We start from the raw sequence: 11199 nt of genomic DNA, 5'->3' as shown, positions 1-11199 counted from the left end.
GAGCAGTGCCATTGATTGTCGCTGCCCACAGCTGATCCGCAGGGGACAAAACCAAAAGGGGGTGATCTAACTCCAGGAAGGTCTGCAACCGTACCCCAATGCCTCTGCAGACCCAGATGAGCGTAACAGTAGGAGAATAAGAGAAAACAAGAGATCAATAAGATCATAAAAGGCAAGTAAGATAAGAGTGAATGGTCAACATTGTCGCTAGAGATTGACAGGGAAATTCGGAGATGGAAAGAAAAGAAAGATACAGCTGACAAGATAGCGCTTGTGCAGAACAAATGGATGTGAGGACAGATATTACTTAAGAAAGATAAGAAATGTATAGAGGAAGTTAGGCAAAGATAAGATGAGGACAAACATCATAGAAAAGATAAAAGAAGAGAGAAGAGATTGAAATAAGATGACCAGAAAGTGAAAAACAGGGAGTGACAAGAGCAGATATATGAGGAGGAGCAATAGAAAATAGAAGAACAGCCAGAAGAACAAAGAAAGTATGACAATAGACAGAGAGCGATAGAAGAAAGGGATAGAAAGAAAAGAAGGAGAGAGGAGGGAGAAGCACACAGATTAAGAGACAAAACATTACAAAGACAAAGGGAAGAAGAGGAAAGAACGGAAGGAGTATGGAGAGGAGAATAACGAAGGCAAGAGGAACAAAGAATTAGAAGGGATGTGAGAAAGCAAAGAGAAGTCCATGTAGAAATAGAACAGAAAAGGAGACACCGAGGACTAAATGCGAGTCTCATTCATGAAGAGCAAATGAGGCTGAGCCCAGAAATACAGTGGGCTAGAGTGGAAGACATTGTTCTGATAAAGGAAGTAACGCCAATAGCATCTAGAGTAGTGCTAGAAGAAGAAAGATTTGATGCTGAAAGTATTGGTGAAAGGATCAATAAGGTTTATCTACAGTTAAGGTAAAATAGCGAGCATGAAACTGAAGGGAACGATGATCGTTCCCCAGTACCTCAATCACAAAGTGAGGAGGGAAGCTTCTTCAGTGATGAACATCGAGCATTGTCTTTAAGAAGACTGAATCTGAATAAGGGTGAAGGGGATGATAGTCACACTAGTTGGAGACTAGAGATGTCGGACAAGGAAAGAGTCCTATTTTGAGGCAGAAGGAGGGAACCTGAGTGTCCCTGAAGAAAGTCTGCAAATGGATAAGGAAGTGAGATGGTGAGACCTAGAACAGCCTAAATATAGAACAACAGATCCCGTAGCATATCCTGAGCGTCCCCGAGGACGATCACATAGTGAGAAGGGGGAGTCACCAACATATCTGAGCAGGTGAAAGTCATTACCCACAAGGAGACAGACAGGGATGAGTATCCCTGCCATGGATAGACTCATTTTGGAATCCGACTATGGGACAGGGTTTATGCAGTTTCCCCTCGATAGAAAAAGGGGGAGCAAGACCGCAACACATTCCATGGCCACAGATGGACCAGGATAAGTTAAGATGGAAGCTCTCTATTTTAACTTTAGGCGCTGGGAAATGGATATAGGAATTAGAGAAAATGACAGGAGGAAGTACACTGGCCATAGGGGATATAAAAGGTCTCCTGGTAGCTATCCTTGGAGAAAGGGCTGATGACAAATGGAGAAGAGTGGGATATTCCAGTGTAACTGCACAAAACACAGCACATGATGGGGTGCTGTTAAATATTTGTAGAGCAGATGTATAGAAGATGTTTGGAGGGTACAGTATCCTGACACATCAGATATGGGTGAAATTATGACACATAATATGAAAGAAGATGAATACCCTATTGCTTATATTCAGGATATTCAGGAGGAATGGCAGCTTGAAACTCGCGAGCCATGGGGAAAGACAGTTATTTTATGACATTTAAGTCAGGGCTGCCTGAGCCAGTACAGAGTCAGATGAAAAAAGTAGGGATGGAAGAGAAGCCATGGGCTGAGATACAGCTGACAATAGTACACAATTGTCAGTTATTACAAGAGAAAAACAAGAAGAAAGATGAGAATAGGAAAATAGAGGAAGCCAAATGAGTTCACAAAACATTGTCAACATTTGCCATAGAAGGGGCGGTATTGAGTAGAGAATGATTGGGAATGCATGAAGCAATGGGTACATCGCAGGCGAATAGTCTGTGCCTGATGGATCAAGGTGGGTATGGGTTTCCACCAAGACGCAGAGGTATGGGTTGTAGAGGAAGAGGAGGCAGATCAGGGTGGGTTTCAAGATAGACAGTATGAGAACCAGAAGGTTTAGGGAGGATATAACCAAGGGGGGACTAATAGGAGTGTTCCTCCAGTATGTTGGAATTGTGGAATGACAGGACATATTGAACACGTGGGAGCCAAGGGAATGTAGAAAATGGTCAGTTCTCTAGAGGAGGGACAGTTTACCCTCCACCATATAGCACACAGACCAGAGAAAATGTTGCACAGGATCACACAGTTTATCAGACACAAGCACTGCAAGTACAGCAGGTACCACAGCAGGGACAAGTACAAATGCAATCGCAACAAGCCCCCATGCAGACACAGCAGTATGCAAATACAGGACAAGTATTGACACCCATAATAAGAGGTATCACTGTGATAGGAGGAAATGCTTTCACAGGGACGGGATGAATCTGTATACACAATAGGACAGCTCACACGGTGACCTGATGTGTTCAGTCCTATCTGTAACAGCACACTCCTAAGAGGAACCAAGACTCGATGTGATGATAGGAGGCACATTTTTTCTTTTTTTGTAGACACTGGGGCAACTCGTTTGTATATACGAGAGGGAAAATATCCAATGTCAGGCATTTCCAGGAATGCTCAAGGGTTCTCTGGAGCTACAAATTTAGTTCCTTTTACTGATAAATTACCGATATCCATAGGAGAATGTGACATGTCCGTTCCTTTGTTACAGCATTTTGTTGACATGGCTACCTGGCCTGGTAGGAAACATTGTGGGGATACCTGATGAGTTTTTATTTAGACCACAAATACCTATGGATGAGGAAGGTGTACAGACTATTCCTATAGAGTTGGAAGCAGCTATAGTACAAAATGATATGGCAATGCTTGAAGGGATAGAAGATGAAGACCAAGGAGAACAGTGATAGCTCTATTACTGCCATGAATGCTATCAGTCGAGCTCCTTTTACTGACAACTGATTAATCTAACTGATGAGTTTCTGTTCAGACCACAAAAATCTATGGATGAGGAAGGTGGACAGACTATTCCAATAGAATTGGAAGCAGCCATAGTACAAAGGGAACTGGAAATGCTCGAAGGAGTAGACGATGAGGGTAGAACATGGAGAACAGTGATATCTCTTGAGGAAGAGTATAGATTGAATTGCATAGCTGATGATGATATGTTCAGGGAAGACCGAAGTGATGATGTAGTGATGTACTTCATGAGCATTACATACTGGATAAGATTAGAGAAAAGGGAAGTTCCACGGCGAATGGCGATAGTGCGGCAATGATCAACATTTTTTCAGGAAGACTTGGAAAAGGTGCCAAGTGCCTTATGGACTACAGGCCCTTATGATGTAGGTTTATTGAAGTAGATTGGAGAGGTTAAAATAAAGCTTAAACCACAAGTGATTTTACCTCAGGCAAAACAGTGTTCCATGCCTCGAGAAACTAATGAGTGTCTATTCCAGACTATTTGAGAGAATTCTGATGCCATCAGAATCATTGTGTAATACTGCAGTGTATCCGATTAAGAAATCTAAAGAGGGATCATGGAGATTTATCCAGGATACAAGATTGATTATCCAGAATGTAGACACTGAGTTTCCTTTAGTTCCTAATCTGGTGACATTTTTGTGCAGTATCACAGTGGAAGCTCTATATTTTATGGTGATCGAGGACTCACAAGACTTGACTTCATTTACGTTTCACCAAAAAAAGAATGAAACATACTAGGCTGCCACAGGGGTACTGTGTGTGATTTTGAACAGAGTCCTACCGATGGACTTAGGCAATATTGATCTGAAAATTGTGGTGATACAAGACATAGATAACATCTTGTTGTAGCACCACAGAAGATGAGTGCAGACAGGATTCTGTTCAATTGATGACTTTCTATCAGACAAGGGATATAAAGTAGACATGGAGAAGCTACAATACTGCCAAGAAGAGGTGTTATATATGGTTCAATTGATTTTGCTTGAAGGAATGAAAATAACACCTGAACAAGCTGAGGCGATTATGAAAACCTCAAAACAGATCACAGTGAAAGAGATGCAACAGTTTTTGGGTTTATGTAACTATGTTAGAGCCTGGGTGTTTGATTATAGCACATACACGATTTGGTAAAACAAAACTAGAATGGACTAAAGAAATGGAGGAAGGATTTGAAGAATTGATAAAAGCTATCTGTACAGCCCCTGTTTTAGGAGTTCCCAATTATGCTGAAGAATTTAATTTATTTTCGCACACACATGGGACCATCATGACAGCAGTGCTTAAACAGAGAACAACATTGGGGTACAAACCTTCGGAGTATTACAGTGGAATTTTAGGCCCAGTTATGAGTGGACACTTCCCCTGCGAACAATCTTTGGCAGCTACCGCTTTCAAGATTGAGAAGTCTACACGCATTGACATGGCTGCTCTATGACCCTCTTCATGGAGCATTCTCTATTTACCGTTTTAGAGAAATCCAAGGGCACATTGACATCCCAAAGAGCTTCAATTTATGAGGTAATGATTTCTAATCCATCGATTCAAAGCATAAGATGTGAAATAGTGAACCCTGCCACATTTATAGTTGAGCCAGTGGAGGAAGGTGATCAGATGCATGACTGTGCTAATTATGTGGAATTTTATAATGATATACCACGTGTGAAAGAGAATGGTTTAGCGGGAGGGGAGATTCTCTTTATTGAAGATTCTTTGAAAATTGATCAGACTAGTGGGGAAAGGCATTCAGGTGCTGCAGTAATAAGACGAGAGGTTAATTGTAGAATTTGAAGTAGTAGCGAGTGCAAAGCTACCTTCTCACTTTTCAGGGTAAGCAGCAGAATTAGTGGTGCTAATTTTCGCACTTGAGAAACATGAAGGGCAGAAAGTGATGGTGTACAGTGACTCTGCCTACGTGATGTCAACCGTACATGCAGGATTGTCATGCTGGAAAAGGAGGGCTAACTCTGTGCAGATGGCTCTCCAGTGCAGCATGCATCCTTATTGATAGGCTTATTAAGGCACTACAACTCCAAGTGGCCATAGTAGTCGTATAATGTGCAGCACATACTAAGCGAACAGATGTTATCTCTTGCGGGAATGAAGCCAGAGATGAAGAAGCCACAAAGGTTGCATATTCTGCAGAAATGTTGGGCTTTGCCACTGAGAGTATTAAAGAAAAGGTAGTTGCAACAGTGCTAGTGCAACAGGGGTTTAAGACATTGTTGATGACCCAATTAAACTTCACCTAAGTTAAATGTGGTGGACCTAGTCCTTATTAAAAATGTCACCAGAAAGTGGCATGAGCCATGTTTTCATGGCCCTTTTATCATTTAGGAAGTGTCCCCTTCTGCTATTAGAAGACAGGGGAGAATAGCGTGTCTACACATGGACGATGTGAAGATCTATAAAGGAAATACCTGCCTCCCACCGTTGCTGATCAAGAAGCAAGACCGGAAGACGAATGTCAGCGTGTGCAGACCCGATCGATGACAAGGAGGAAGGATTATAAAGCAATGAGTGATTAATACAGATTTTATATATTTTGTATTGAACTGAATTTCAATGGCACTGCTTATAGATATATTTGCAGAGAGTGAAAATACATGCAGAGAATTACAGCAATTTCTTAAACAAACTTTAAGAAATACATATTGAAGCAGAAAATAATGTAGCAGAGTTATGTCTAAACATCAGTTCTTTATCAGAAATTGGAAACAAAATATATATCCAGATTCATTTTGTGGAGAATATTTGTTTTAAGTGATTGAACATATGGTACCTGCCAATAGTGACGTTCATCGACTTGTGCTAGCTGTTTTTGTGTTCATACTTCAATCTTACCCTGCTCTTGTTAGAAGAGATGTTAATATTCACATTTTCTTACAGGATCCTAAAAATGACCCAGTGATAAGAAGACTCCTTATTGCTATAGCAGATTTTACAGTTACAAACATAAAGACATTTGATGATTGAATTAAAAATGATTAATGAAAAAAGTTGCACGGTTCTAAAAGATGAACAAGTGAAAGGAGTAGTAGGATAGCGTGAGAGATGGATGCCTATGTTTGTACGCATAATATACGCTTCCATGATTGTTGTCTTTGTTTTTCTGTCCTCATTTTTCACAATCTCTATCATCTTGGTACTTCTGCTGAAGGAGAAGCCCCTATGGTTCTCCCTACTATGAAAACTGTTTTTGATTTACTACATAATTACTATACTGACTTTGGGAGACACAAGAGAGATGCAGAGGAACATAGTGAAGGTATAGATCCCTATCTAGATAACACAGCACACTTGGGGAATAACATGTGGTACCAGCACATGAGAAAAGTGGGGGAGAAAGCATCTAAGGAGGGTTGCTTTGTCTGCTCTCTCATCCCCTACGCCATAAATACAGTACAAACCTTAAATGTCAGAGAGGTTTCAGAACATGCTACAAGATGCCTAAGTCATCTTGCAACATGTACAACTCGAGGACAGTTCCAAGGAAGCTGGGAAACAATTCCAAGGAAGTTGGGCAACCTTGCGATCGAGATTGGAATGGTTGTTTCCATACCAGGATGACTATATCAAGACCTTTCAATTGGAAAAGGAACCCGGATGCAAGGGCAAGATACTTATGCATCCTACTGAAGGACAGGATGAGGTGATAATTGAAGAGATGAAGAGAACGAATTGCCCTGATGTGACAGAAAAGCTCATCACCTGGATGTTGGGAACAAACTCATTTTTTGTAATCTATGGATGAGTGAAGTCCACACAGGGACAGGAAGAAGGAATGATGTCCTGTGCAGCTCACCTGATGAAGACAGAATATGTACTAGAAGTGCAAAGGGTGAATGATGGGTAGTTAAAGTCATGGGCCAAACACGCCAAACTATTGACATGGGTAGAAGATGAATCAGGCCTAGTAGTTGTAATCCTGTTGGTTAATGCAACACTGTGCTTCGGAAGACACAGAAAAAATCATATGGGATATAACAAAGGATGCAAAGCTACAAATGATGTTCCTAGGATGGGAGAAGGGACAACCATCCTAATGGACTGATATTGGGCTTGTGGATCTAGAGTTTACATAAGGTTGCCCAAAGATTGGGGCAGAGTATGTCCTTTGGTGCTCATCCATGTTCACTATTGGAGATTCCTCAAAGCAACCAGAAGATTGGTGAACTTCCAAAAGTAAATGCCCATTTGATCAAAAGAAGATTGCTTGAACTTCTCTGTCAGACAAGAAGAGAGAATTATTTCCCAGCCAAATCGATGACAGCATATGAATCCAATCCTGAGGAAAACAGATTGTTCTGTAAAACTGCCACAATATTTATGACTATATTCATGCCTCGGATCCAAACAGTGACGAAACGCGGCTCCGCTTATATACGGCTTTGTATGGCAAGTTCAACGGCCCTCATACACCTCCCTCTTGGGGTGTGTGCTAAGGGGCCGCGCTGTGATTGGATATGTCTTATGCTCCAATCACGGGGAAGGTGTGTCAGTTCACCTCCCGCTCGTTCCTCTCTAGATCATAGAGAAAAAGGATACGTCACACGCATCCACCCACAAGTCGGAGGATGCAGTGCGTAGACGTAACAGCCGACCGAGGTTTTCTATTCGGCAGCCGGAACGCGCGTCATCACGCTGCCGGCTATTTACTCAGTCCCTATTCTATCTCTTTCACTGTCGTCAGATCCTCACTGACACTGTGAGCTACGTTTGATTCATTCTCAAACTATTGGTAAGTATATTTCTGCTTCACTTCCTACTCCGCTAAGAAGCCTTATTCACTGTTTTATATGTTTTATATCTTGCATAACACTCTGGTTTTGATATTTGTGCAATCTTGTGACCTTTAGGCACCTCTTTTCTTTTCTTCCCCCGGTAGGTATTCGTTACCGCAACATCCATTTTGATACCAACGTTGCTTCATCACAGGGTATCATTTCCTCCACTCTGAAGAATGTTCATGATCATCGGGTTCTATTAATTTAAGATCCGTACGCGATAATTGCAGAAGAGCACATAACATCTTTTAGAGACTCAGGTAATTTCTCTTTCTGTGCTCTCTCTCTTTTTTCACTCTTTATCTCGTTATGACTACATTTCATAGATTCTGTATTTTCCAGATTCACTGAAAGATATACTTCTCCCCTGTTTTTATAATTTCTTTAATGTTATCTTTACTTCAGTGTCTTGCTTCAGTCACTCCTGCTCATGCTCTGCACCAGGGTCTTGTTTGACGTCTTGACCTCCTGCCTTTGAAGTTTTCCCCCTCATTCATTTAGGGTAAGGTTCCCCTTCTAGGCAGTTTAAATTAGTAGTCTTAACTTAAATCACTGATCAGCCTTAAAGAAATTATGTTTTTTTTAATTTAAACTTGTCAACCCAGGATTTCCGTTTGAGAAGCATACAGCATGTGATATTATGTTTTTGTTGTAATACAATTGATTTTCTTTTTTGTACAAACTATACATTTCTTTATGTGATGGAGTATTTTGTCTGCTTCCCCGTAGGGAATTTCACTACTTACTTTGCCCCGAGGAAGGCGGTTTTCCAACACCAGTGGCCTCACAGGTGGCCCGCCGAAACGTCCTAACGGTCTCAATGTCGAATGGAACTTAAATTCTGTTCCCAATTGCTTATTGATTTATTCTCTTTGAGACCTTTTTCTTTCTTTTCTCTTCATATACCAAGTGAAAAGTGGACGTTGGCAGACCTGTATATTGCTTACAAGTGCATTTATATTTTGCCTAGACCAATTGGCGGACTTTCATAAAATGCACTTAAATTTTGCTTAAACCGTAATTGCACTTAGATTTTGCTCAAATTATAACTGTATGTCTTTGTTGAAAGTAATGAATTTTATGTATTTGTTAAACACACTCTCTCTTTTTTGTGAAATAAATAAGTCAGAAAGAAAATACGTTTTTCTTTGTGTAAAATGATGTTGCTCTATGCTTCTTATGGTGACCTTGGGTTGTTCTAAGTTGGAATAAGTAGGATATCCTGCTGGATACCATTTAAAATCATTTCATAAATTTTCAAATTTAGTCTTTACGGCTTTTGAAACCCTTGTTATGTGAATATTGGTGACCCCATCATTAGCTGTACCACGTCTGGGTCAGTCCCCATTTTGTGTACCTGTTGTTTTTGGCAACCTTGTTGCCGAGGGAGTGGCAAAATTACGAAATTTGGAAAGATTTAATTCAAACTTTTCTTTTTTCATCCTGTTTATATTTTTTATTTTTTGACTACCTCTTGACGCCATCCTTTGACCACGGGTTCAGTGCATGGCCGGTTGACTGTGGCACCTTATAGATTAATACTTTCTTCTCTATTCTCCTTTTTTTAGTTATAGCATGGCTGAAAGTCAAACATTTAGTTTTACTGAGGAACAGATCTCAGAGATAATCAGTGGTCCATCCATCTTTGACCCGGCAGGAACGAATCCTAATTTAGCTCATTCTACTGACAGTGATGAACTACTTAAACTGAAAAAGAAAAACTTCAGGACAGAATTACATGGCCATTTCCTGCGCGAATATTTAAAATCTAATACTATCCCTTCAGGCTTAATTGTAAGAAACGAACCCTGTCTCTTTTTGTCGGACAAACAATATACGACTACTTTTAGTCAAATTGCCATTAAATGTAGCCGCGACTTTATGGTCTTAACAATTACCACAGCACAACGTATTGGTTTGGCAACTCAAAAAATCTTAGAACAAGAAGAAGTCAAATTTTTGTCAAGCACAGTTATTCCTGATGCGAAAGACCAATTAGACGCGGTCAACAAACTATTTTCGGAATTTAGAGCCACTACGATTGGCAAAAAAACTAAGAAACTTGCAAAGGATATCCGCGAGTTTAAAATTGAAAAGGTTTTTCCCTACACTACAGAAGCCTACGCTGAAGCAGCCAGTAAACAATCTACATCGAAAAGAGGACCAGGCAACAAAAATAGAGGTGTCTCTTTTTCTAGCTCTAGCAGCAGTGGGTCTGATAACCAGTCATCAAACAATCCACAACAACCCTTTGGCAACTTTCAACCAAATACCCCTTTTTTAGGCAGAGGAGGATTTGGCATACCCCAATGGGGCCCCCCATGGTTTCAACCATACATACCAATGCAGAGATCCTGGGGCAGGCGCCGACGCGCCCGTTGAATCAGGCAGAACCTCAAATTCCCATTTTTAATTTAGCCAACTTGAGCCTCACTTCACCACAAATTTCTGTTCTATCTAGAGGACTGTCTTTTGTCCCAACGAGAGGAATTGATTGGTTTTCTACTGAGATGCAAGTTCGTAGATTTTTGCGAACTATAAGACTGAAATCTTTTTTTCAGAATGTTCAAGAGAAAATACAGGAACAAGACTCCGGACTCCGTTGTCCATCGACATTTACTCCTCAAGACAATCAAATGTCTAAGGACATTTTAACCTTTGAGAAGAGTGTTCTTAAAGATTTACATAATTTACAGAATAGAAATACTAAACTACATTTAAAACACAATCTGAATGTAGAAGAAAGTAAAGCTCTCGCACAACTGGCATCGAACGAGACGATTGAGATCAAACCTGCAGACAAGGGAGGGGGAATAGTCGTGATGACCAATACCCAATATTTAGAGATGGTCAATAACTTATTGACTGATTCCGCAAGTTATCAAAAACTTAAAAAGGACCCAACAAAAGATATCAAAACAGAGATTGATCAAGTAGTGAAATATGCATACGATCGGAATTGGGTCACGGAGAATGAATATGAATTCTTAACAACTAGTCAAGGGCGTATTCCGACCCTTTACGCGTTACCCAAAGTACATAAAGACTCATTGAACCCACCCGGACGGCCAATAGTCTCCGGCTGTGGTACTATACTTGAACCGCTCTGTAAATTTATTGATACATTTCTTAAACCCCTGAGTACAAACACAAGAACCTACCTACGAGATACTATGAATACCATCCAGATCTTTGAACATTTGACATTTGATCCTAGCAAACACATTCTTGTAACAATGGACATAAC

At 40.5% G+C, this 11199-nt stretch overlaps 1 long non-coding RNA gene across 1 annotated transcript; it reads left to right on the top strand.

Moving 5' to 3' along the window:
- Window positions 1-8051: 8051 nt before the first annotated feature.
- Window positions 8052-9091, top strand: LOC138568948 (uncharacterized). Its single transcript, XR_011303019.1, has 2 exons — window positions 8052-8454; window positions 8682-9091. It is a non-coding gene; the product is annotated as an uncharacterized lncRNA (long non-coding RNA).
- Window positions 9092-11199: the final 2108 nt, after the last annotated feature.

Source organism: Ambystoma mexicanum, chromosome 2q, assembly GCF_040938575.1.
Source record: "Ambystoma mexicanum isolate Mex_15411 chromosome 2q, UKY_AmexF1_1, whole genome shotgun sequence".
Lineage (NCBI taxonomy): Eukaryota > Metazoa > Chordata > Amphibia > Caudata > Ambystomatidae > Ambystoma > Ambystoma mexicanum.
Note: the sequence above shows the minus strand (reverse complement) of the source record. Positions and strands in the feature narration are given on the sequence as shown.